The sequence below is a fragment of the Coturnix japonica genome, chromosome 4 (assembly GCF_054131305.1).
Source record: "Coturnix japonica strain WE chromosome 4, WE-NBRP24, whole genome shotgun sequence".
Taxonomy (NCBI): Eukaryota; Metazoa; Chordata; class Aves; order Galliformes; family Phasianidae; genus Coturnix; species Coturnix japonica.
In genome coordinates, this window is record NC_140666.1 from 69,248,035 (window position 1) to 69,274,564 (window position 26,530).

The 26,530-nt window shown below is 34.3% G+C and overlaps 1 long non-coding RNA gene across 4 annotated transcripts in view; it reads right to left on the reverse strand.

Annotated features, from left to right (window-relative positions):
- The window catches only part of LOC146761118 (uncharacterized), a 37,168-nt gene extending 25,184 nt beyond the window's left edge, over nt 1–11,984 (reverse strand). For 2 of the 4 annotated variants that reach the window (XR_014945453.1, XR_014945456.1), the window contains exon 1: nt 11,884–11,975. This is a non-coding gene — a long non-coding RNA (uncharacterized LOC146761118). Of the gene's footprint in view, nt 1–11,883 lie in introns of all 4 variants that reach the window. The other 2 variants (XR_014945454.1, XR_014945455.1) reach the window with 2 other exon arrangements.
- Nucleotides 11,985–26,530: the final 14,546 nt, after the last annotated feature.

The following is a 26,530-nucleotide window of genomic DNA, read 5'->3' on the forward strand; positions in this document are numbered from 1 at the left end:
GTACAGAAATGTTCCTCTGAACGTTTTTAACATTCCACTAACACTGTTATTTTGGAACTGCCTTGCCTCTATGTCATTTTTTTTTGTAATCATTACACTAACAGTGTCTGTAGCACTGAACCATTATTGAAGTTTTACTTTTGTGCCATTTCAGTGAACATTACAAGCAAATACAATTAGTCTGTCTTCATAAATCTGAAATTTATCACAAAAAGACATAAAACTTGAACTTATCTCGCTTCCAACACATACAATAATAAAGAAAAAGTGAGAGTGTACATAGGTCACTACAAAAGTAATGTCTCCTTTTTAATATCCATGGAAACTACAGCAGATAAGCAAATCTGTTTGATGAAGCAAATTCTCAGCTACAAAACACTAATCTTGCATTGTAGTCAGTACCATCAACTCTGCATTTTCAATAGAAGTGAACAAGAGCCTGCATACTATGCTTGTTATAAATATATGTATGCAGAGGTGTTGTCGCCATTGTTGAAACGCACCACCCACTGCTTCCTCTGCTGACAGCCACTGTGTGGTCTTCGTAAACATTCAGCAAGCATCAATGAACATCAGCAGGTGCTGTTTTTATCTCAGATGGAGGAATTCAGTGTCACACCTCTGCTTCATACAAACTTCCGTGTCAGACATCATTTTGACAGTACCCCTCTGATGACATCTGTCACACATCTGCCTCTGGCATGGTAGGCTGATATAATTAAAAAGGAGGCATTACTTTCAGAGCAGCCTCAATAATTGTTAAAAAAGCAATTACATTTCAAAAAATAAGAACTTCATTTTAGATTTTAAGTCATCACTACTAGTGGAAAAATTTGCTGCCAAGATACTTTTAAAAACAACACTTCACATCTCACATTCCCCTGAAAAAATATGAACAGCATAGAGCCTACTGCGCTGTCAAACAATCCAGGGCATAATATGCAACACGTTGTTCAGTTTCCAAAATATAAGTTGGTAGGAGACAGAAGAGCTATTGCAAATCTTTGAAACTATCAGCTCCTCTGAGACATGGAATTTTTAAGAAGAATCTTGAAGAGTGATAGTGCTTTTTCTCTCAGAAACACAAATATCACACAAGAAAAAAGAGAAAGCACAGAGAACTTAATATAGCTTCTACAGAAATACAGTCAATATTTGTCTTGTTGACTGCACAGTTATATCTCAGAACGCAAGCAACAAGCAAGTATTTTTCCTTTTTTTTTTTTTTTTATTTTTTTTTTTTTTTATTTTTTTTTTAACTCTATCATATTTGAAAGTAGTGTTCCCCATTTAGGAACACGTGAAGTATCTGATTTTGTGTGAGAGCTTTGAAGTGAAATTTTGGCTTTTACATCGCAATAAATGAAGTAGGATGGGAAAGGGGTGGGACTTCACATTTTTTTTAATTAAAAATTACATACTATCCTAATGTCATTTTAAAAGGTAGAATGCTGAAGGAATTTGAGAGGCTAATAGAGGTGTACCACAGATTCTTGCCTAGTGTTTCCATTTATCTTAATCCACAAAAGCAAATGATTAGATGATTTTTATTCTAGGCACATGTGACAGCCTGACCTGCATGGATCTATCAACTTAGCCTGAGTATTAAAAATGAATATGATTGGAAAGGTCTATTGTGTCACCGGAAATTAAAGTATTAATCGCATGAGGGGATGCATTTTATATGGCTAATTATGAATACATATATTTAAAAATTAAAATGCTTTATACTACTTTCCATCCATAATGATCACACACATTAAGTATGAAGTGAAAAATATTGAGCCCTAACACTTGCTCTTTATTAATCTTAGTCCCTGGATATTTCAGTTTTAAAAGCAATTTACTGTATTTTATTTTTATTTTTGAAGCTGATGTCACAGCAAAAAGGCATTCTACGATCAGAATTGTCATACAATATATTTCTTTGTATGACATTTAAATTTAGAAGGGCTGATCTGAAGGTGCCTCTTGTCTTATGGCAGCACACAGTGTCAGAGACATATGTTATTACAGAAGCTTACAGGAGCAGCATGGGTATTCTTGTTCATCTCTGGTGAAAAAGCATTGCTAATGGTCTTGACTATGCTGAAAAAATAGTATTTTATAGCTGACAATTCACTTTATCAAATAGTGTTATTGTGCTTTTGTATCTGTTGTAGATCCCCCGAAAATCGATAGGAGCCATTTTCTTTGGATTTGCATACACCATTCAGGTTTTATGACGACTACATAATTCTGGATTGCAAATTTTCAGATCAGTAGATCAGTTTTCATAATTTTTTTGGTTTTTTGCTTGTTTGTTTGAATTTCTTTCTTTTTTTTTTGTTTTGTTTTGTTCATTGTGGTTGCTTTTCTCCATATTAGGGTCAGATAATTTTTTTATCCATTTTATATTATAATCTTTGCAAACAGCAACAAAAGCAATGCTTTTTAATCAGGTCGGGTCTTCTCTTTCCAAGACACATGCACAGTTGAAATCAATTTGATTATTATTATTCTTATTTTTCTACATAAAAAATTAAATGCAGGAGGATTTACTTTGGCCTCACACTCAGATCAGTTTCAACAGAAATAGAATCTTGATGCTTTCTGTCAGCTACAGCTCATACCCTGTTATGGTAAAAACAGTCACCCAGGAGTTGTACCCAATAACATCTTTATTTAATGATAACTTGGCTCTCCTGAGTGTTCTTCTTATAGCTGCTATTTGTCAAGTAATCTATAGTAAGTCAGGCTCTTTCTTCAAAGATATTTGCTGCACAGAAGAACACGCAAATAAAAACTGGTATAAAGCTGCATAAACCGTTTCATATTTTGTTTTAAAATGATGAGATTTCCCTTATATCTTGGATATATTAACTGGATTTTAAAAACATATGACAATTAAGGGAGATCAAAGTCTAAAAATTTGGTAAATCAGGTGGTCAAAACAGAAGAGGTATTCCAGCAACAGGAGAAAGAAAAGGGCTAACTGTGAAATGAAGAATGAAATGTAATTGATGGAAGTAAAGGACTTGAAAGGAGATCTAGCTAAGGGTTACAAACAGCAGAGATGTGTACAGAGCTACAGAATCAAAGAAGGTTTTGAAATAGCAGCTCAGCATGGTATCCAAGCAGTAAAGTAGCTCTGAGAACCACAGCAGGGCCAGCATGCATAGGAGCCCACTGTGAAGAGCTGCTGAGCTTCTGGGGAACATAAAGGCTGACTCCCAGCATAGGAAACAACTAGTTTTGTTTTTGAAAGACTCAACATAGATTGGCTTTAAAATGTATTCTGAAATACTTCACAGTCTTGACATGGGGAAGAAAATGATGAATTCATTCTGCATTTAACAAACTGTTCATTTACTTCCCGCTGTTTTATCAAACTCAAGATTTCATGTGATTGGTGAAAACTCACACTGAGAAGGCAACAAACTGATAATATTATTCTAACATTGTAGTCGATTTCAGAGTCCAAACGTGTCATTCAGTTACTACTGCAAAAAGCAAGATTAATCAAAGAAAGGCATAAAATAGGTTCAGCAATAGTTCTCATGTAGCTTGTTAAGGCTTGCTTTTAGCATCTTCATATACAGAAATGTAGAAATAAGCTGAATGATAAGGTGTGATTAAATTCCAGCCTTCATTTTCTCTTCAGTTTTTCTCTTCTCTAATCTCAGTTTGATGAATGTGCCACAACTTGCTTACTTTAACTCATACAGTATACATGGTTTAATAAAAAGTGTAAACGAGCCTGATTCTGAATTTGTAAATCCAGCAAGTTCATATTTGCCTTACTCTTGGAAATGTGGTAGAGCTTGTTTATTATATCTGAAGTGCAAATTAAAGGATTTCTATTCTACTTGACAATACACTAGTGCTTAACACTTGATTGGCTTTCGCGAGATGATTTTCTGACAAAAAAGAAAGTGAAGCTGAACTACAAATCACATTCCACTAACACCTAGACAGAATGCCCAGAGCTACGATCAGTGGACGTCCCTGACTAATAGGTATAATACCTATTTCATTCTACCTACAGACTCTGGAAAAATGTAACTTCTCTTTATATACAATATTTCTAATGGAGTCTTGACTCTACAGTTCTATAGTTTTATTCTCATACTTTTTGTTGTTGTTGTTGTTTTTTGAGAAGAGTTAATTTGCAGCAGTAGATTTTCTGCTTTTCCCCAGTCTGTGTTCTAACCTAGGATATTCTCTCAGTTATCTGCATTCCAGTAACAGTATAGTTTCTCTGCCTCTTCAACTCATACACCAAAGCCAAGTTTACTGTACTTCACCCTCTTATACATGATATATTATTTTCCCCATAGATCAGTCTTTTATCTAGAAAGATAGGATTATTTTCTTGTTATGAGAGCCTCTAACATCTCTCCAGAATATTTTTGAGGTTTCTCAGGATATGAAAGTCAGTAGGAAGTCAGTAGGAAATTTATACCAGTCAGTTCAGCTGGTTAGTTTCCCTAAACACAGAAAAATTAACTTCTAGAACTTCTGCAATTAGGTAAACTATCCAGCAGCTTAAGCTATTATTTCTAATAGCATAGTTCATACTTTTCCTTATGCCATGCCTTTCTAATACTGAAACATTACTTGCATCCTGGACTTTTCACCTCTTTTCCCCCTTCAAGAACAATCATTTCCCACACACCTGTTTTACTAGATATGTCACTCTAAACTTTGTAACTTTAAATTGTTTGGAACAGGACAGGAACACACAAATCTTTATTGTACTATTTATCTTTTTATTATTATTATTATTATTGTTTTTAATAATGCAGCTCTTAAATGACTTAGCAATGTACTTAACATGCCAAAATTTCTGTAAATACTTTTTTTTTTATCTTCACAACCATTTTTAGAACTGAAGAAAAATTTCTGTTCTTACCACAATTGGTTCAAATACAATAACAGCATTTGTCTTATGCTTTAATTACAGGAACATCAAAAGACTGACAATTCCCATGCCAATGTAATTGACAGAATGGAGGACAAGCAGTATATAACTTACATTTTTGTTGTGCCTACTGCTAAATGATATGCCCTAATAGATCAACACATCAAGTGCTTTTACAAGAAGACTGAAAATATATTAGGTTCACGGGGCGCACGTGGCTACTGCTTTCCCCACTCCAACTGCTAGAGCTCACACTTCACTCAGGCTGCTCCAACCCCCTGTAGTTGTTTTGGGAAAACACCAATTTGCTCTCATAGCTGATGCTATGGTCCCACTTTCTCCAGTAGCTGGCACTACAGCCTGTGGGCCTACATATCAGCCTGACCCCAGTTTCACTAACATACACATAGGTTTTGCCAGTAGCTGACATACTTGGCAGCCCAAACACAAATGAGAAGAAAATGTGAATGCACAAAAAGACAGAATTAAGAAAAAAATTAGTGAGAAAATGTAGAAAGATAAGATATATCAGCCCCATTTTACACAGAAGTAGCACTTTTTAGTTCCCTTTATACCTTCCTCCTTTGTTCCTCTTTCCTTAGCATATTCTCCCATGGGTTTGCAAAGCTCTGAATTTTCTGCACACTCATAGTCTGGGACACCTCAGCTCACAGGTTAATTAGCTTCAAGGTTTGTCCTTCCTGGAAGTGGTACCTGTAGTTTTTCATTCTTGCCAATTTGTGACTGGCAGGTCTATATTTAGTCACTTGATTGTTTTGGCTTAACTGTAGAATTTTCCATTTCTCTTACTGAACAGAAACCTGAGCTCCAGCTCTTTTCTAGCTTGAGACTGTTCTGAGATCTTGCCCAAACATTTATGCTTCACATTCAAAAGCAGCTATAACGATCACACCCTCTGTTCAGTTACTTAGTTTAATAATGAAAATGCTAATGGTACCATAATCAGAGATGAACTTGGTGTAAACCTATTCTTTATACTTTTATTTTTACTATAATCCATTTATACTTCTGAGTACTTTTTCAATCAGATACATATATGAGATTAGTTTTTTTTTCTATGACAGCTTATTGCTGCTCATTGCTTCAGTTTATTAGAACTTCACATCAGAGTATGGTGAGCAAAATCCTCGCTAATTTCAAGATCTATCCTTTTCTCTATATTTGTTCATCTCTCTTTTTAAAGAAGAAAAACTTGTGTTCAACACAATTATTATTATTATTATGAATAGCCCATGCTAGTTGTTACTCATCTAATCAGTTTTCTTTTAGGTGTACGCAAAATGTTCTTGTCAATTTTCTAGAAATTCAAGCCAGTATATCATTACTTCCATCTTCTTTCTTTTTCTATTTCTTGGAAAAAGGCATTTCATTCATCTTCCAGAAGCCTCTTCTGGATGAACTGAACTCAAAACTCAGTGGAACGAGTAAGTGGGAAATTCTAAACACATCAACAACGCAAATTAAGAACAGGAAATTAAGCAATCGTTCTGCAGAACAGAATCTGAGCACTCAAATATTATCATTATAGTAATGATAAAGTGATGAAAACTGAACAAAGACATTTTCCTTGTATCTTTTATTTTTACCTTCTCTTTCTGCAGACAGCAGAGTAATAGTTTTCCTTAATTTCTACATCATTTGTTTATTTTTTTGATCTAGGAATGTGATTTATTCATTCATTATTCGTTCAAATAAGGCTCTTATTTACATCTTATATCACCTTTATCAAACAGACTGTAATCAGTGGATCTACTTGAAAACATTTTTTCCCTCATTTATATAGATAAAGTTATGTATAACATCCAACTACTGTTCTGAGTATCATTTTACCAGCTGCTGGATGAAAAGATACATCCCTAAGTTTTTAGTAGTTCTGTTATCTATTTCCCTCTTTCCAATCTGTCGCTTTTCTCCTCTATCAATGGTATTCACTGCTCTTGAACTTTAACGTCTCATTTACTTTGTAAGCTATTTTCAGTTAACCAACTTCTGTATCATCTTCCACTGAACTTCAGGAAAAAAAAAAATAAAAATCCAGTTAAAATCTAAGGCTATCTCCAAAATTGGAAATTTAGAACTGGTTTGAAAAGTGCTTCTCCACAAAGTGAAAAATAATTGTACTTCACTCTTTTTTTCCTATTATTGTAATATTTGTTTGTCTATTTTTCTTTGGTTTTTTTTCCTTGATGTGTATCTTGATGATATTTCATTGTTGTACCATATGCTTAGGTTTTTTGTTTGTTTTAAATCTCCTCTACATTCTTTCATTCCTGTTCATAAATACTCATCTTTGGTTTAGAAAACATAACATGTCTTCCTCTCTAACTTCAGAAGAGAAAACATTGATCTGCTGAATCAGAAATGTAGGTGCAACATTTTAGATGGTTTCCTCTTCAGATTCAGAACTGTTTTGAACAGAGCAAAGGACTAAGAAATTCATACACTCAATATTTTAAAGATAAACTCCTTTAGCTTTCTTCTGACTTTCCTAAGGGAACTATCAATACATGCTGCAGTGTGGGAACAATATTTTTCCTTCAGAAGTTCACAAAAAAACTGGGCAACTCATTCCACTATTTTAACCTTTTCTGTTAGAGACTTTCCCCCTTATATCTACTTCTAATTCCCCTTGCTGCAAATTACACCTGTTACCTCTTGTCCTTCACTGAGGCTGGTCTGGGGCATAAAATAGTGTAACAGTAATGACTCTCCTAAACCCTATTAGCTTTCTCTAAGGTGAACAGATGCCTGATGACATGACAAGGCAAGTTCCAGCCCTTTCACCCTCTTGGTCATCCCCTGCCAGACTCATAGCTGATCAGTACCCATATAGATTGGGGCATTGGAACTGGGTACAGGACTCCAGACATACCCCCAGAGGATCTGATAAGAGGGAATAATCACTTCTTTTGACCTACTGTATATACGCTTTTCCTAACGTTCACGAGAATGCAATTAGTCTTCTTAATCAGAAGGATACACTTTTGATTCCCGTTCAGTTTGCAAAACATGTTCCATAGATCATTTTCTTCAAGACTGCTCTCCAATAAGTTGGTCCCAATCACATAGTTTCCAGAATTAGCAGCATCTCACGTGCCTTCGCATTTACCTATGTTAGACTTCAAGCAGTCTCTGCCAGTTCATTATCCCAGCTTGTCAAGGTATCTCCAAGAATCCTCCTAAACTTCACAACATCCTTCTCATCACCTAGGTCACTGTAGTGTTCACCCCCACCTGCAGAATATTATAATTACATTTGGTGCTCTCAAGGTTTCCCTAGGAAGTATTCTCTTCTACCAGTTTAATCAGGCCACTCCTTGTATACTGGTCTGAAGTTCTTTAGTTGTTCTGGATGAGGTGCTCCATGCTCCACAGACCAAGCTAACTCAAGTATTCTGTACAGATTTCCAGATGTAGGCATAATTAATTGCTGTTCTGAAGACACAAAAAACTTCAGCTATATGGGGACCTGGCTGCATGTGTTTGTGGTTAAAAAGTGAACCTATAACAAATTCATTTATTTATCTACATAAAGAGTTTTGGTTTTCAGGAATATTTTTACTGACTTACCATAGAAGTTAGGATGGTTTGTTAATTTCAGAAAAAAAAACTGAATGAAAGGAAACAACTTTTGCATGATTGTGTAGTAGAAAAGGATTTTGATTTTTAATAAAGTATTTACAGTGGAAAAGTAATTGTCATTAGCAGATATAAATTTGAAATACTACAGATTTTTCATCTTTCTGGGGAGAGAGATGTAATTTAGAGGAATAATTTACCACACATACTGTGAAGTCTATAACTATTTTATGTAATTCCTTGTAAGAGAAAACTCATTAAATGTTATTCTTTTGGTTACAAAGTTCTGAAGCTTGCTTTCAGTTGACATCATTATTTTGATAACATAAAAGTATTCTGGGTTTAAAAGCAGTCTCAGGAAAAAGCACCTTAGACCTACTAAATTCCATTCTGTCATTCAACACAAAATTGCTCAACTGAAAGAAGATGCGAGAGAAAAGTCTTTATTTTATCTTGTTTTATCTTGTGATTACTTTGCCTTAGCTCTCTTCCCTAGAGCAAAACAATAACAACAACAACAAAAAAAAACAAACCAAAAACCCCCCCCCCCCAAAAAACCCCCAAAAAAACCAAGGGGAAAAAAAAAAAAAAAAAAAAAAAAAAGGTAAAGGCAAGATAAAAAGAAAGGCAAAGATAAATAACAGTGAAAAATGAATCACCAAATTAGTTATAATCACTGATGGAAGAACAGAGACTGATAAAGGTAATAACATTTCACTGTCTTCTTAAGAGAACCTGAAATTAACTGGTAAATACTAAAATCAATCAGAAAGACAAATCTATGATTAAAAATATAGCTACTTTTCTATACAGATTTTGTGGATGTAGTGGACAGTCTTGGCTCCACTGAAATTAAAAGTATAATAAAAGTATAACTTCTATTTTTACTATCAACTCAAAATTCTTACATTGGCTTTCAAATCATGCCTCCAACTATAGCTAATTGATTGCTTTCTTTTCCTTTAAGTTTGTTGTTCCTATTATCTATAGATTTCTGACCTGCCTAACCACAAACTTAAAAACACAAAGTTAAAAACAAATACACTGCTTACACCCATCCTCATTTTATGATCCATTACACCGACATTCAGATCAGTCAGTTCACATCAATCAGTCTATATGAGAAAACAGCTACTTGAGTTTGTGACCACATTCTGGATTCCAATGAGGATTTGAATTTACATCTTTTATTCTGCAAGTTAAGTACTAAATCTATATTTAACACAATTCTGAGACTTCCAGTATCTTTTGGATGCAAGTTGCTTGCCCAGCACTCACTGTGCTTTAGGAGTGCTAGGAACATAGCATTTTTCCCCAGTTACATGGCACCTAACAAACAGAACTGACACTAAAATAAACAAGTGAGAATTTTGCATAATTGTACAATTGTTTGATTCTCTAGCTGCAGTTAATAGCAAACAGCCAAGTATAAGTTCTTAGGTCACTTCATATTTCTCTGAACAAACAAATTAAAATATTCTGACTTTATTGTTGCATGCTAAAGGTGGAAGGGACTGAAAGTTGTGAAATCTCATTTTGGGGCATTCTGGATGCACACCCCACTTGCTCCAACTTCCAGCAGTTTAATTACTCATTTAACTACAGTCGTGCTCCCCTAGGATCACACTCACTTACTGGTTTTGACCAATTGTGTCAAAAAGTCTAACTCATAGCCCAAATGTAAAAGAAAAAAAAAAAAAAAAAAAAGGAAAAAAAAAAGAAGGAAGTACTGATTTTTTTTAAAAAATGTTTTTAATAGATATCTAAATTACAGCTGAAGGATGCATTTACAGTCTTCCTTCCTGGATACCCAAAGATTCAGCTTGAAGTGACTAAGGCTTACACAAGTCTTTTCCAGAAAAGTTCAAGTTATTTATATGATTTGCACTGTCTTTCACTCCTCCACATCTGTCTCTTTTCTTTATTTGTTTTCTTTTGCATTCTCACTCACAACACATGTGGAAAGGCAATAATAAATAAAATTTTAAGAAATTGATACAACCTTGAGATTTGAGAAGAACATGTTTTATAGGAGTGCTGGAGCTGTAAGTAGCATGAAGCCGGTGTGCTGACACAGGAAGAATGAGGTTAAATGGATAAGGGAAATAGACATGAATATCCTGACATTTTGCCTGTAACACAACCATCATAAAATATGATATATAAGTTCAGATTTAATTTAGTAGAGAATTAAAGTTATTATTTATACGCTGCAAATGTACAAATTTCTCACTACAAGTGGAGATAAAGCCATACATTTCAGCCCATAGTTGTTTTGTCTGTTTTGCTTTTTTTTTCCCCAAAAAGAAGGAAAAGTAGTAATATTGGGTTCAATAGGTAGTTAAAAAGTACGTGAAATAGTTAATTATATTCCTTCTTTCGATACCATCTCACGGTACCAGGAACGTGATGAAAATGATGCAATTTTTACTGAAAGAAATCACAATCCACTTGATATATATTGCAGAGCATGTATTCCATTTTTTACACAGACTTAATATGTTACTCAGGGTGAACAGTGAAATTATACTATTCCCCAGGAAACATTATTGTAGGTGGCTGCATTTCCTGCCATCTAAAAGGTTATATTAAACAGAGCAGAAAACTCTTTAACTGTGGTTATCTATTTGCTTATTCAATCACTAAGTATATATTGTTTAAGCAGAAGATGAACATTTAATTGTAATGAAGTGTTGCACTGGGGTGTAAGTCAAACTATGTATTTTGATTATGATCTATGTAGACATATGGACATGCTGTTTCCCTATTGTTCAATAAAGTCCAATGAAACTATCATATTTGTCTAAGCAAAGTAAAGGTCATGATGTATAATGTTTCACTATTATAACAGCAATTCTGTGGTCAAACTGCATGACAGAAAACATTGCAATTTTTTGTGAAACAGCAAATAAAAACCTTCATTTTCTGCTACCACATCCATATAGAAATAAATATGCAACTATTTCAGTATAACATGAAATATTTGGGGAGAGAAGAAAGACTGGAAATTAAACACACCCACACAAAGAAATCACACAGAGAAATGACGAGGAATAGAAAAGTATTCTTTGGAAAAACTAAATTGGAACTAGTTATTGTGGAAAAATGAATTTTCATATTTACCTGAGCTTAGAAGTGCCATATTAGTCAATAGCTTGCCTAAACAGTTAGGCAAAATTCCCCCAGACAATGTATTTTAGAGTGTTATTTTTTATTTTATATGTCAGAGTGTTATTTTTTATTTTATATGTCACAGCTTCTGTGACATTAACAAAGAGATTTAAAAATAAAATTATATTCATTTTAGTATTTCTACAGTTGGAATAATATGAGCATTGTTGTAAATAGATAGCCAGAGGATACCTAAGGAAAAGACTCACCAACTCTAAGGCCTTCAGTCAAGATGAATAATGTTGAGGCTCACCACCAGAACGCCACAAAGGAGCAGTCTCCAGAAAGATATGCTTCCTTAGAGGTGTTCTGCCCTTAAATGGGATCTAGGAGAGGTGGAGTCAAGCTCCACCCCTCCTGAGAGCACAGCTGGATTCACCTGTGCTCCTGCAGCTGACTCTTCACTTGCCTCAGATGGTTAATCAGAGGTTCAGGCTGTGATCAACAGTTTCCCTTGCAGTATCCTTTTGTGAACAATTAACATATTTAGAGCTAGAACTATGGTTAAATTCTAAACAATATTTTCAAATTTACCAAGGGAATCTGAAATTACAGATTAATCCTTTCTGAACAGCATGAAAATGTAAATATAAACTTTGATTTCAAAGAAGCTTTGCTTTTTCTGGAGAAATAATAATAACAATAATAATAATAATAATAATAATAATAATAATAATAATAATAATAATAATCAAGCCTAAGACATAATTGTAGTTAAAATCAATTTTGGGTAGCCATACTGAGATTTTAACAAAATATATAAACACTGTGATGCATTTCAAATCAGTGTTCAAGTCAGTCATTTACATTAAAAGAAAACTTAAATAGGATAGAAAGAGTACTGAATAGGAACTGAAGCAGAATAACTAAATAGAATTAATACAGACATCACACTACTGTAAGGCTAATATATTTAAATGACTGAAAATCAAACTTGAAATGTAAAGAATGAACAGAATATTAGAAAAAAAATTGTTTTAAGAGAAACAGCTTATTATCATTAACAGCTAATTGCAAGAGTTTCTCCACTGTTTCTGCAAAAACAAAGAAATCCAAATAAACAAAGTCCTACACTAGGAAAATTAGTAGTTTTGAGAATAGGGTCTAAAAGTAGACTTATTTGCTAAAAATAAGGTTCTCACAATGGTTTCCCATCTAATACCTTCATTTTCAATGAAGTTCACCTGTAACTGCTTTGTATGACTTTATATTTACATTGCAAGTCAGACAATTCAAAATCAGACATTTCAGAAGGATGTACCGAAATCAGAATGGTTGTATGGTTTTGCTTAACATATACACCATCTAACCTATTCTGGTGTTCTTAGCAAAGTTCAGAACATGCTGACATGGTGGCTGAAAAACTAATGCTAGAATACATTTGCAATATCTGCAACTCAACAAAATGACATGCTTTACATAAAGCTGAAGGATAACGCTGTTTTCACTTAAACGTACTTTCTTATTATTTAAATATTAATCTGATTTAATGTTTAATTAAGTTCTATCTTTTACCTTTTCTTACTGCCAAAATAGTTAAAAGCATTAAAAAAAAAAAAAAAAGAAAAAGTTAAAAGCATTAAAAACAGTTTCTAGACTGTCAGAAATCTGCACTTTTCATGAAACCACAGAAATTTCTGATGCAGTGTTTCCCTGAATCTGTTATTGCCAAGCAGTCTAAGAAAAGTTCCACTTCTCTCTGGATATGAAAAGCTGATCAGTCCTCAGCAGTAAATAATCATGCTAAATTTTATTCCTTAAGCTCATCTGCATCAGCTGCAAACATTGTTCTGGTGACAGTAAATTTTGTTCAAAGTGTGGTGTGCATTTTCTATCCTGTTCTGTGGGCTTTTAATTATAAAGTTGTCAATAATTACTTTGCTACCTCCACAACTGTATGCTTTATTTTATTTTCTATATTTTATATATATTATTTTCAATATTTTGAGCAGAACTTATCATAGAATCAGCGAATGGCTTGGGCTGATAGGGACCTTAAAGTCTACCCATGGGCAGGGTTACCACCCACCAGATCAGGCTGCCCAGGGTCCCATCCAACCTAGCCTTGAGTACCTCCAGAGATGAAATGTCATCAATAACTCAAAGGTTTTAGAAGTGAAGAAGCACATTCATTTTTGTTTTGTGGAGACATGGTGAACCAGTTCTCTACACACACGTACAAAACATTTAACACCAATAAGGATATATCAAATTGGTTTCTCAGTGGGAAATTGTCACCTGAACTTCAATAACAGCAGTTATGAGTGACTGTTTTTCAAGTATAGAAAACAGAGGATATATTTTACAAGACAAGAAAATGAATGAATACTCTAAGCAATGTTATAATAAACTAACAGCATTTCAAACGTGATCATTAAGGTGTTTTACTGAAAAAAAATTGTAACTTAAAAGCCATTGTGTAGCTCCTACAGATGCATTTCACAGTACAAAACAGTTTTCAAAGCAGAACTTTCTTGTCAAGCAAGAGGTAGTCACAGTGACACTTGACTTTCACAGCTGTTTGTAATGATGTTATGAAGTTTTATCAATTGGAAGCATTAATAACAAAAAATAAAAGTACAGTACAAACATACAAAGGTGTAGTAGTACTCTGTTTTAGGAATGAGTTAATTATGCTCTGATTACTGGAGATGTATTTCAAATTTACCACTGTGAGGTACCCTAATGACCCTTTATTAGGGTCATTAATGACTTTATTAATGTCAATTAATTAATTAATTTATTTATTAATGACTACTTAAATAAAATTTAACAGTTTTACATTGCTCTCCTGATTCCTATCTTCAGCTCAAGTAGCATGATTTAGACTTGTTAAGCATCATCAGTACAGAACTAAAATTCTGAATAAGCAGTTATACTTTTTAGCAAAAATAGTTTGAATCACAAGATAATTTCTTTTGATTAGAGGTCATTCTGTAACAATTTTGAGGTAAGGTATTTTAATCTGTTTCTAAAATATTTGGTTTATTTCTGGAGGCCAAAGTATGACTGCGGAAATCTGTTCCTCACACTCTCTACATAAAAATGTTTTTCCTTACAGACCAGTAGCTTCTGTTGCATAGAGGACTGGAAATACAAAATGATACTACTTGTAGGGAGATAATTATGGCTATCCTCAGGATTGTTTAATTTTTATAATCAGGGCAACTCTTGCAATTTCAAAGATGAGAGGAAAATAGTAGTAGTGAATAAACTCAATTTAATAACAAATTGTATGATGAAAGACAACAATGGCAATGCCTTTAAGTGGGATCAATAGAAGACAAAAAATAAGAAAAATTGACTCACCCCTTCCAACAACTGATGGCAGTCAAGAGGAGTACAATCACTATTCAGAGAGATTCCTCTCTATTGACAGCCTACCCTTAAATTTGGGTGAGGAGGAATGGATCCAGGCTCTACTCCTTCTGGTCACTCATGTGCTTTGCTTGCACTTGAACTCCCTGGGTTAGCCATACTTCCTTACCTGATACTCAAACATTGGTTTAAGTCATGACCTGGCAATTCTGCTGTGCCAAAAATATTGCTGTATATGAGGAGAGACTAAACTGGCAAACAACCTTAAGAGGTCACTTTTCCTTTTACTATATTTTCAGAAAGAAATCTCTAAATTTGACTTATCATCTGCTGGACAAAATTAGTACTAGTATTGACACTTCTGGGTTAAACAGGATTTCTTATTAGTGCAAATGATGTTGACTCATTCAGTCTGTAGCTATAAATCTAAGCTTCACCTATCATCCTCTGCTTCCCTCAAGCTCTTTTTCTGCAAGAGCTTACTAATTTTTCCTATATTTCTTTGAATAGTTGCAGCATCACATAGTGTCTTTCTTTCATGTTACTAGATATCTTAGTCTTAGAATTTGTAAACCTATTTGAAACTCTACTTCTGTTTCACCCAAAGAACTCTATGGAAAACTTTGGAGTTAGTCAGAACAACTGTGCAATAGTTTGCTTAGTTGTATCTTTAATAGTACTCCAGATCATCATTGTTTATTGCATATATTACGAGCTATCTTCATAGCTTTTGTAAGCTTGCCTTTTCAAGAAAGTATATCAACAAGAATTATGCAACTACCACATATGCAGTTACCTAATGCTGAAATACATCCATACTCAGAAAACAGAATGCCATCAAAAGTTAAAAACTGATTAGGATGAAAACAATTCAACTGTTTTAGACAACAGCAGTGCCACCAAACACATCCAGAAGCTGTTACTACCTGTTGAGAATAAACCTGTTTCAAGATCATGAGACTTCAGCACCAGATAAGACCAGACTGGGTAACAAAACCAAAGTTAAAAGTAAAAACTGCTCCACTTCAGAAATGTGCAAAAGAAAAAATATTTCACTTAACCAGCATGAAAATGTGATATTTCAGTGGTCAGTGCACAAAGTAATTTGATGTCCTGTGAGGAAAGGCATGATACATTATAAATTTGAATTATGATCACTAATTATCACTAACAACAATTTTCAACTGAAAGAAAATTCTGTTTGTTATATCTGAACTGTATCTCATGCAATAATAAGAAAGCTCAACTGAACTTTTTTTTTTTTTTTTTTTTTTAATGTCCTCATGAGTTTTGCTCCATATCAGGGTTAAAATCACCCTACACTTAAAGCTTAAAATATTCTCATCTTGCATTTTAAAAACAAGGACAGATAGAATATGAAGTTCCTAAAATACCTAAATCACTCCACCCCATTATAACAAATAATTAAAAAAATAAAATAAAATAAATCCAAGCAAATGGCTTTTTTGAATTATTAAGTTCAGACTAGAAATGTGCTGGACAAAAAGTATCAAAATCCTCTGATTTTTGAAAGCCTTTGTTTCCCTTTTTTTCTTTGGCCAGTCAGTACATGAGCTGAAACTGTCATAGGACATCTATAACACTAAGCAGATGGTGTGTGGGTAAGCCTAGAAAGAAGCACAGAAATGCATAGGTGGAAAAAAGCTACCTGGGACCAATTCACAGGAGAACTACTATCATTTTTAGTGAGATTTTATTTCTGTTGTGAGTATTCTTAGAGGTTCTTCTGCTACCTATTTTTATGCATGCCAATGTGAAAGGAAGCTGTTCAAAATTGGTGTGTTTGTTGCAGCTTCTATGCGTGGGGCAGAGCCATGACAAGTGTGGTCCAGAAAGGGCCGTGTGCTCATAATGCAAGAGGACTCCTTTCCACCAAAGACTGGATTTGAAAGGAAAAGAAGTATCACAATCTCCATAGGCTTTCACTTTCAATCCACTTATGCTGGAAATTTTTTACACGTTGTGCCCAACCTGAGAATTTCATGGTACACTCCAGTTCTCCTTCCTTCTTTCAGGTTCAGTGTGGCCAAACCTCACATCAGTTCTAAGCACCACACTGAAAAGGGCACAACAGACATACAGAAGCATATCATAGGATAAATAATGATCTGAAAACATAATCAATCATTATCTTCACAGAAACAATCACACAGAATATGATGACATCGTTAAACATGTTGTTTTACTGCCACATTGCAAGGTGGTGCATTATCTCAGAATATCTAAATCAAACATCAAAGTCCCAAATGATAGGAAGCATGAATTTAAAAAAAAATAAAAAAAAATAAAAAATTAAAGATGAAGCACTCATTTAAAAATCCTGGAGAAAAATAATTATCTCAAATACAAATGGGTTGTGATATGCTGTTGTGTTTCCATAGCTGATTTCATCTCAGAAGTTTCAATAACTTAAATAGTAATTTGCTTTGGCTTAGGAGACTGTCCATACAAAATTATTCTGCAACTGATCCTGAGTAATTGGATTGATAGGATTCAAAATACACAGTCACAAATTTATTTAAGCAACTGATATTGTATCAGAAGTGTTAGTACCTGAATAAACAGCCATAATTAGTATTACATTTTGTTCCCTGATTAATTACATATTCTACAAAAATACTGCATCTCTGAAAATTAAGGATTGAGATTTCTTGGGAGAGTGGGGAAGAGAAATGCCCATCATTGTTACCAGCTGAGTCTTCAAACCACGATATCCCAAATTTCTCATAGTCCCATACCCATCATTTCAGTGACTTGTCTAATATTTTACTTCAACGCACATTATAATACAAAAGAAAGTACAGAGAATGCAGCTTGTGGAATGAAGCTTAGTGGTATTAAGTTAAAGGATACACACTACCTCCATGTATATTCAAATTTACTAGGTCGCAGTTGGTAACCACAAGGCAGTTTCACAGAGTTTTTGTTTTACAACAAGAAAAAAAAGACATTAGTGCTGTTGTACAAGAAGTAAGAGATGAAGTTGTTAGCATTTGTACAGCAGCTTTGCTTATGAAGAGATTTGGTAACATTTGCATTCTCTTCAATTACAAAGTTCACAGAAATATCATATTACCTACGACACCAAAAGACAAATTCGCTCTTACTGTAGCTTCGCTGAGAGCTATTTCTGTGGATAATTAGACCTTAATTTCTCAGCTCCAGTGACTACAACAAGCTGCCTAATTCATACAATTATTTTACATTAATAATCATATGATGTCCAAACAAAATAAAGTGCTGCAAGAAATTTCATGAGGCACTGAAGTCCACCATGAGCATTTAAACATTCATGCAATTCTAGTAGGCATGCCAGAGATGAGACAATTCCAAAATAATTATTTTTCCAGAAGAGGCAAGGAGAATAACCAGGATTATCAGAGAGCTGCAGGGGAAATATAGTTGACATATTCTCAGCAACATGTTTTCAGAGCTTAAATGAGATAGATCAGTTAAATAAAGACAAATTCTGAAGACCTGATGGCACATGTTCATCCTAGGAACAAAGATCACAGTGTAAGACAAAGTTATGAATATTTTTTTTAATTGTCCCCCTTTGAAAAAAGTTGTTGTTCTTTTAAATACATTGGTATTATCTTTTTAGAGCTTATTCTGATCATATGTCCTACAGATATCACTTTAGCTTTTACCTGCTGGATACAGAGATAAGAAAATCCCAGCTGAGAGCACTTCAAACAAGTGTGGGACCTTCATCAAGGTAAAATGAATTACTGAGAAAACAGAAAATATGACTATTTGATCTTACCACATTTATTAATAACATAATGAGGTTTTTTACTTATATAGGAATTGTCAAGTGCAGATACATCATGGTGTTGCCATGATGAAAGATATAATGAAAATCAAGTAGTGTTACCTTTTCCAAACTCACATACCCTGCCTATACTGGACACTTAGGTGGGCAAATAGACAAAAGAACGCATGTACTTGCTTAGCCACTAATGCCACCAGAAAATCAAAATGAATACTTGAAATTCTTGGTTCCTGAGGCAGTTGAAATTCATTTTTCCTCTATTCAGAACATCTGTGTAGAACTCCAGCTTCACTGAAAGTAACTGACATTTGCTAATCCTAAGTACTGCAGGCATATAGTTCTTTTAATTTAGAAAATGAATTAATGCAAAAAAATAAATAAAATAATTGAAAAATTATAAATGTTGGGCTTAAGATGATACTCTGAGTAATTGAAATGTTGCTATATATGTAAGATTAAATTCTCATCGATTTACATGTATACTCTCTGTTTTTGAAATAATGTATATATATATTATTTTTTTCTAAACACACTGCAGCTGGTAAATTCTAATTAAAGAAATCAGAGTGTGGAAGTAAGATCTGAGTATGTCATAGTGTCTTTAAATTACTCTGGAGGCAAAATTAAATCAAATATTTGCACTGCCATATTCTATTATTATTTGTAGAGCACAAATCCACACACAGCTACAGAGAGCACAGCTATATGAAAGTCAGAACTTGTAAAGGCTTTACAGTGTACAGAACTAGATCCTCCAGCATCATTTTCACTGTGTTTAGGATCAATGGAACTACAGAATCTACTTGTTTGTGTGACCTTGATGAGACTTCTATGAAGATAATCCTCACTTTTGAAGTGTATATTGACCTCAAGAAGGTACTCTGCCATGGCAAGGGAAATGGTATAAGGGAGGAGAAGTATAGGAGGCTATGGAGACACTTCATCTTTTGGGTCCCATCATGATCGTCTGTGCTGTTTTCTTTGTGCATGAGCAAAACACGCATTACTGTCTATTAGCAAGAATGCTCTGATGCCATTTTCTATTTCAGGAATGTAAGCAAGAATCAAATTATTTCCATATCTGCAGATTGAGGCAAGACCAGATTGAGGCAAGGGTAGGACCAATTGTGGTCTGTCAGGTTTATATGTTTTTTTCTCCCAGAGATATTTCGTTCTATCTAAGCGTATATACAACATTTCTGAAGGAACTCCTTATATACCTCCAGCACCAGAGTTATGTGCCATAATAGAATTATTTAGTAAAATGCTACTAAGTTGAACAATACTGAATACAGTGAGACACATTCAATACATGATAACTATATATAGACTTTTTCACTCATTATATGTTTGTTCTGCAGAATGTGCAATACACAAGTATGGGCTGTGAAAAATCCCTGTCTTGAAGTATTGGATGTAAAACTGATTTTGGTTAAATTGTTTTCCTCTCCTTTTTATTCAGTCAAAGCTGTCATTTTTATTTTATTTTATTTCATTTTTTTCCTCATGAGATACTTCTTGTTTTGAAACTGTAACAAAACAAAAAGAACCAGCACAAATCCCCGATACTTCCTTTATGCTTGGATTCTGTAGTGCCTTGTCTTTCATACTGTTTGTTTTCTTTCTATTCTCATTCAGTCTCTACAACAAATGAGCTTCCCTACTGGTTCAGCTCTCCTAAGAGCATTGTATGATTCCTGTATTTTGGCTGCTCTCTTCTGCTCTCACTAGAGAGGTGAACACAGAGAAACACTGCTGAAAACTAACACAGACAAAAACAGTGAGAAGACAGCCATCCCAAATCTCAAATTTCATGTTTTATTCCTGCATATTATTTTTCTCACAATCTCTTCAAGAAATTAACACATTTTTTCCATAAATATCTGCATTTTGAACAAGTTTTTATTTTCCCCCTAAGCTCAGGCCATTAGAACCATACTGATTTCAAGCCATCAGTGGTGAAGAATGCCAGCATATTCCTACATTAATTATATGTGGGTTCTGGCTGCTTTCCTTCTCAGGGAAAAGACTTATGGAATATGATATCTGTCTTTTTTTTTCTTACAAAAACAAACAAACAAAAAGACAACAATAACAACAAACAAACAAAAAACTGTATGCAACATCATTAAAAAATTATGCAGATTGTCTTGTCTTATATATCAGCCTGATAACTGAAAACTGCCAAATGATTTCCCCCTCTAGGTAGAGTGGCATTATAATATGGCTTAGATCCATGTTGCCTTACACTGCTAAAATCTTGCTTCCCTTACACCACCTTTTTCACAGACTGGTATTTTAAAGAGATGTGTTATGTTAAGGGTGAGATGTTTTTTTTTGTTGGATTGTTGGGGTTTTTTTGATTTGATTTTTTTAGGGGGGTACATATACATATACATACTACATATGGCATGCAGTGTTTAGACTGATAGCTAATGTCATAAAAAAACCATGAAAAACAGGAACAGCTAGCTGTAGACTATTAAAATTACCAGACTGAGCTGCATGTCATGGCACAGATGAGCTGCCAAATACTCATCACAATGTGGACAATCACCAGACTGTATTTCAGATAGAAGAATTAGTGTATTGAAATAATTAGCTGTGCTATTCCATTGAGCTGAATTAATGCAGTTAGTACAGGATATAAACTCAAGCTAACCTTATCCTTGCTTGTATTGTACTCAAAAGAGCAGTTACTCAACTTACTATGATTTCTTCTGCTGCAAAGTGTGTGTTCCTGGATTTTAGAACTCTAAGGAAAAATAGGGCACATTAAAATATGAGATGGGATAATCAATTAAATCAGAGCTCTACATAGACGTTCTGCAATCGATCATTTCCGTTTGGCTTCCCCTTTACTAAGCAGGAAGTACAGGACAGAAATGAAAAGAGCATACTGAGGGTCTTACCTTTCATGTCAGGCAGAGGTAGAAGAGAACAAAGTTTTTCCATAGGGATAAACAAGTAAGTTTTCTGTGGAAAGCACCCTGGTTATATTTCACAAGAGCAGGATATTTGGACAAAAACAGTGCAGTAAATATGGCCATAATTGTTTTTATTAAAAGCATAAATATTCAATAAATTTTAATGCAAAGTTTATTTTGTGTGTTCATATATATATTTATATATGCATATATATGTAATTAATCTGATATATCAGAGTATATTTTAGCAGCTTACATAATTAAATCTACCATTCAACAAGACAAAGTAATGTAAAATTTAAAAAAAAAAATAACACATTAAAACTCATGATTTAATTAAGGTCACCAGCAGGGTAGTTACCTTACTATATGAAAGTGTGTAGAAAACACATTTATCAACTTGAAAACATTGGTATTACATTGCACACACAAATGGGTGAGTGAAAATCTACTCCTTTTCCTGTAGGTGGAAATGTAAAGAAGGCAAAATAATGAAGCAATTGAACATGAAAATCCAATTCACTTTTTTCACTATGCTGAAGTGCCTAAAAGCAGACTGTATCAATGATCAGAAAGTTTGTTACTGAGAGTTTTGCAGAAGCTACATTTTTAAACCATTCTCTAATAGTAGCGCCCTACTGCTGCCATCATCTTTGTTTAATCATTAGGTAGTGCAAAAAATGCTAGTTTCAGTAACAGATAATGCATGGTTTCCTCTGCTGACAAAGCTGAAATGTTTCTGGTTTTCAGTCACATCTTGCTGTGACAGGCAGTTTTAAAGCAAGGTGACTTATTCTGTTGGCTCTGTCTTGTATAATTAATTTATTTCACAATAAACAAAGAAACTAACTTGGATATCCTGAGTTCCCTAGACTATCTTCAGCTCCAAAACTGATAATCTAAATTTAAATATTTTTGAAGATTTCACTTTAAGGAGAAAAATCTATCTGACCTTCTTTGAACCTGTATAAAACTTTAGTAATGCAAAACTTTCTGTTTCAAAACCATTAACTTTTTCTGCAGTTACTAGTGAGCAATGAAGAGCTTTCAAACACACTCTGAGAGCAGAGCTGGGCTGCAGAACTTTCTATGGGACTAAATCTTTGCTTTATCCCACAGAGGAATGACGCTTGTCAGGTGCACTGTACTGAAGAAAACTTCAGCACCTCTGATGTTATTTCCCAGGCTTATTTTCCTAATTTTATCATGTTTCCTTTTTGTCCACGCTGCTGCTTTTGTCCTGTGACAGGGAGCAGAGTCGTGGGCTCTGGTGCTGTGGCATCTGAGCAGCTGTGAACAGTGAAACTGTCTGCTTTTAGATTAAGTACCTTGATTTGCATTATCTAACTCAGCTTCATATTCCCATGTTAACCTCACTGCTCTCCCTCAGATTGGCCTAGAATTCTGCCTCAGTAATGACATGGTCTCAGAACACATCTAATGGCTGAGTGTGTTGTTTTCCTCACTCCCAACCAATGTAATAGAATAAACTGGGAGTCAGGTGGTGGCTGACAGTATCTGAGATTCAGATTCACTCTATGTCTTTGACAGGGTTCAGGCAATCCAAACTAAAGCATAAGGTAAAAAAAGCGAGATCATGTTGCAAAATACAGATGCTGCACTGCAGTTGAGATATTCTGATAAAGAGGTGAAAAAAAAGAGACAAACAACCCATAAATCTCAGAGGCCCAGTGCTCACCTAGAACTGTTACAGTACATTTATCACTGTTACATAACCCTAAAAGGCTTTGTTGGCTCAGTTTGCACTGGCTTGAACATTTTAAATGAAAATTAATGCATGCATATGTGGATCAGTCCATTGCATTTGGCTACCTGGTGGGTAATTCCCAGGTGGGGATTTCTTTTTCTCTACATTGGCTTTTTTCTTTCTTTTTTTTTTTTTTTCTTTTTCTTTTTTTTTTTTTTTTTTTTTTTACTAGCTTAAAAATAGCATGTGGATTACATAACTAATAAATGAAACCAGAGACAAATCCTAGCCTTAGGCACTATGCAGAAAGGATGGCAATTGTCAACCCTGACTCCTTGTTTGTCATATACTGAATAGGATGTTAACTCCTGAATGATTCAAACTTGGAAATGTCACAGATATGGGCAATACAGGGTAACTGTGCAGATCTATAATAAAAACACTTATGTGATAGGCAAGTATTTTATCTGTACAAATTAATGTGTGTTTTACATATATTGCTATACAAAAATTGCTAGTGTTCTGCAGCAATTAGCTAAAGGAACACTCTGCTATTCTGCTGTTTTGCACTGGCCTGGTGGAAAGGCCAGGAAGAAAGATTGCTTGGCAAGAGAGAGACCCCCTATGGCCATTTCCAGTACAGAAGGAATTCCCAAGGCCATCTCTCTGCTATGGAATGTTCTCTTAGTATTGTTCTCATTTACACGGATTTTGTATCCCTGGAACATTCAGCCCAGGATGAAATATGGAAGCCAGTCTGCATCTTACAGTCAAGTTACACTCAAATACAATCTACATTAGCATAGATGCTGAGGAGCATTTCAAATCAAATCAAATCAAATAACCCCCAATGAATCATCACCTTTTTTTTTTTTTTTTTTTTTTTTTAAACTATAGTATCTTATTTATTTTTGAAGGTATTCCATACAATTTCCGACTGCTTACAGCCTCCTTTAAATGGAGAGGTCCAAACGAATTTTCTAATATAACTTGGCCACAGGTCAATGTACTTATGTCAAAGATAAATTTGTAAATGTAAGGTAGCAATAAAGAAGGCAGAAGTCAAAGGCAATGGATATCAATTAGCTAATTAATCTTGAAGTAAATTTTCTCAGCCTCCTCATCTCTTAATGTAAAAAGGGAATACTGCTAGCCTGTTTAATTGGAAAAAAAAAAAAAAATGCAGTATTTTACTGGAGTACTAAAAAAAATCTCTGATTTTTAAATCTGAGAAACACCAAACCCAACATGGTCAATTTATAAATAACACCTTTTAATAAATAAATAAATAAATAAATAAATAAATAAATAAGTGAAAGTGACTGATTCCTATTTAATGTTTGATGGAGTACTTTCTAAGCCATTCTTTGCTGGTTCTGTTAAAATGAGTTTACATATAAAAAATGACTAGCTAGAATGTCATACTCACACCGACAGTGTACCAGTGCTGTTTGTTGAAGTATCCTCTAATTGTGATTTACAGTATTTTATTGGCAAAAAGCAAGGTTTCTAACTGGTACACCTCTGAGACTATTTCATCTCTGGAGGACTGAGTTGCATTTATGCATGACTGTCCACTATCTAGTAAACTGACAGTAAAATCTGAAATTGGTATTTGCCAGTATTCTCTTTCTGTGGTGCTTGTTCTTAATGGTGGCAGGAGTCTGGTCTACTTATCAAACATTATACAGCGTCTAGGTTTGGGAGACTTTCAGTGCTGAGCAAAATGGATAAATGACAAAAAGAGCATGGCATCCTCACTGTGTTATGTCTTCAGTTCCAGCACTGATGGGAAGTGTCTGTGGACTTCATCTTTTCCAGGGATACGAACTTAGTGTTTTCAGAGAAATTTTGCCTCAATAAAAGTTCCTGAATATCAATCACAATACTGTTCTCTGCACTATTATAAATCATTACTGTAGTATGAGCAAACTCGTCAAAATCCAAATGAATGGAGAATGGGATTTCTCTGCAATTAGCTGAGGAATAGTTTGAACCCAGTGTGAGTCAGATTTCTAAGTCATCTCACTTAAATTTCCCAGAATTATCCAATTTCTTCAAGTCACCAGTTGAGACTTCAAAGGCAATATAATAACACAAGTGAAAAGAAAGAAAAGGCAGAACATTTTAATCAATAAAAACATGTACTTCCTGTGATCTCTTTAAAACATGGGCAGTCAGAAGCAGCAACAAAATTGTTTTGAATTCTTTTTTTCATTTTGAAGCAAAGGACAGGTGTATGCTTCACTATGCTGAAATTTGCAGAACAAAATTAGTTTTGGGAGGATGTAAGCTGCTTTCAGAATAAACATCTGAAAACTTCTTAGCAGCAAATGTACTGCTCAAAGCATGAGTCATAGAGGTAGAATAAAAGAGATTTGAAGCTCTCCCAAGCAGGTTGACCGGCCTTGTATTTGAGCTCTCTACACAGAGAGCCTACATATTTGCTGGGTTACCCACTGGTATCTATAGAAACTGTGCACTTGCATCCTCACATCCAAAAATAAATAAGTAGAACTACTATCTTTTTACCTGCCCCTTTCAAGAACAGGCAAAAATAACACTCTTCATTCCCTAAAATAAAACCCAAATGTTCCTGCCTATATGTTCAGTAAGATCAAAAGAGGTCAGTTCCAGTTCATCACAAACAGACAGCCAAAGAGTTCACCCATATTTCTGAAAGAGCTAGGTTAATTTTTCTGACCTCAGAATCCTTGCCATCCATTAAGTTTACCATACTTTTACATTAATTAAACAAAAACAAACTTTCCCTACTTAAATAATAATTTGGTAAGGATTTTTTAACTTTAAAAATTAAACAAGAATGATCATCTTCTAATTCATTCTCTTGGATTCCTGTCATAATTTGCTCGACAGAATAAGAACATTAAAAGCATTCCAGGAACAGTAAATTTCTTGTGAACACTGAAATGAGACAGAAGTTTGTAAAATACTTTGGACAGATCGAAGTAAATGACATATATTCACTTTACTGTAGTCAGCTGAAAACACTGAAAGAAATAAAAAAGAAGAAGAAGAAAGAAAGGAAAAAAGAAGAGAAAAGATGAGAAAAGAAAGAAAAGAAAAAGAACAGAGCTGATTTCTAA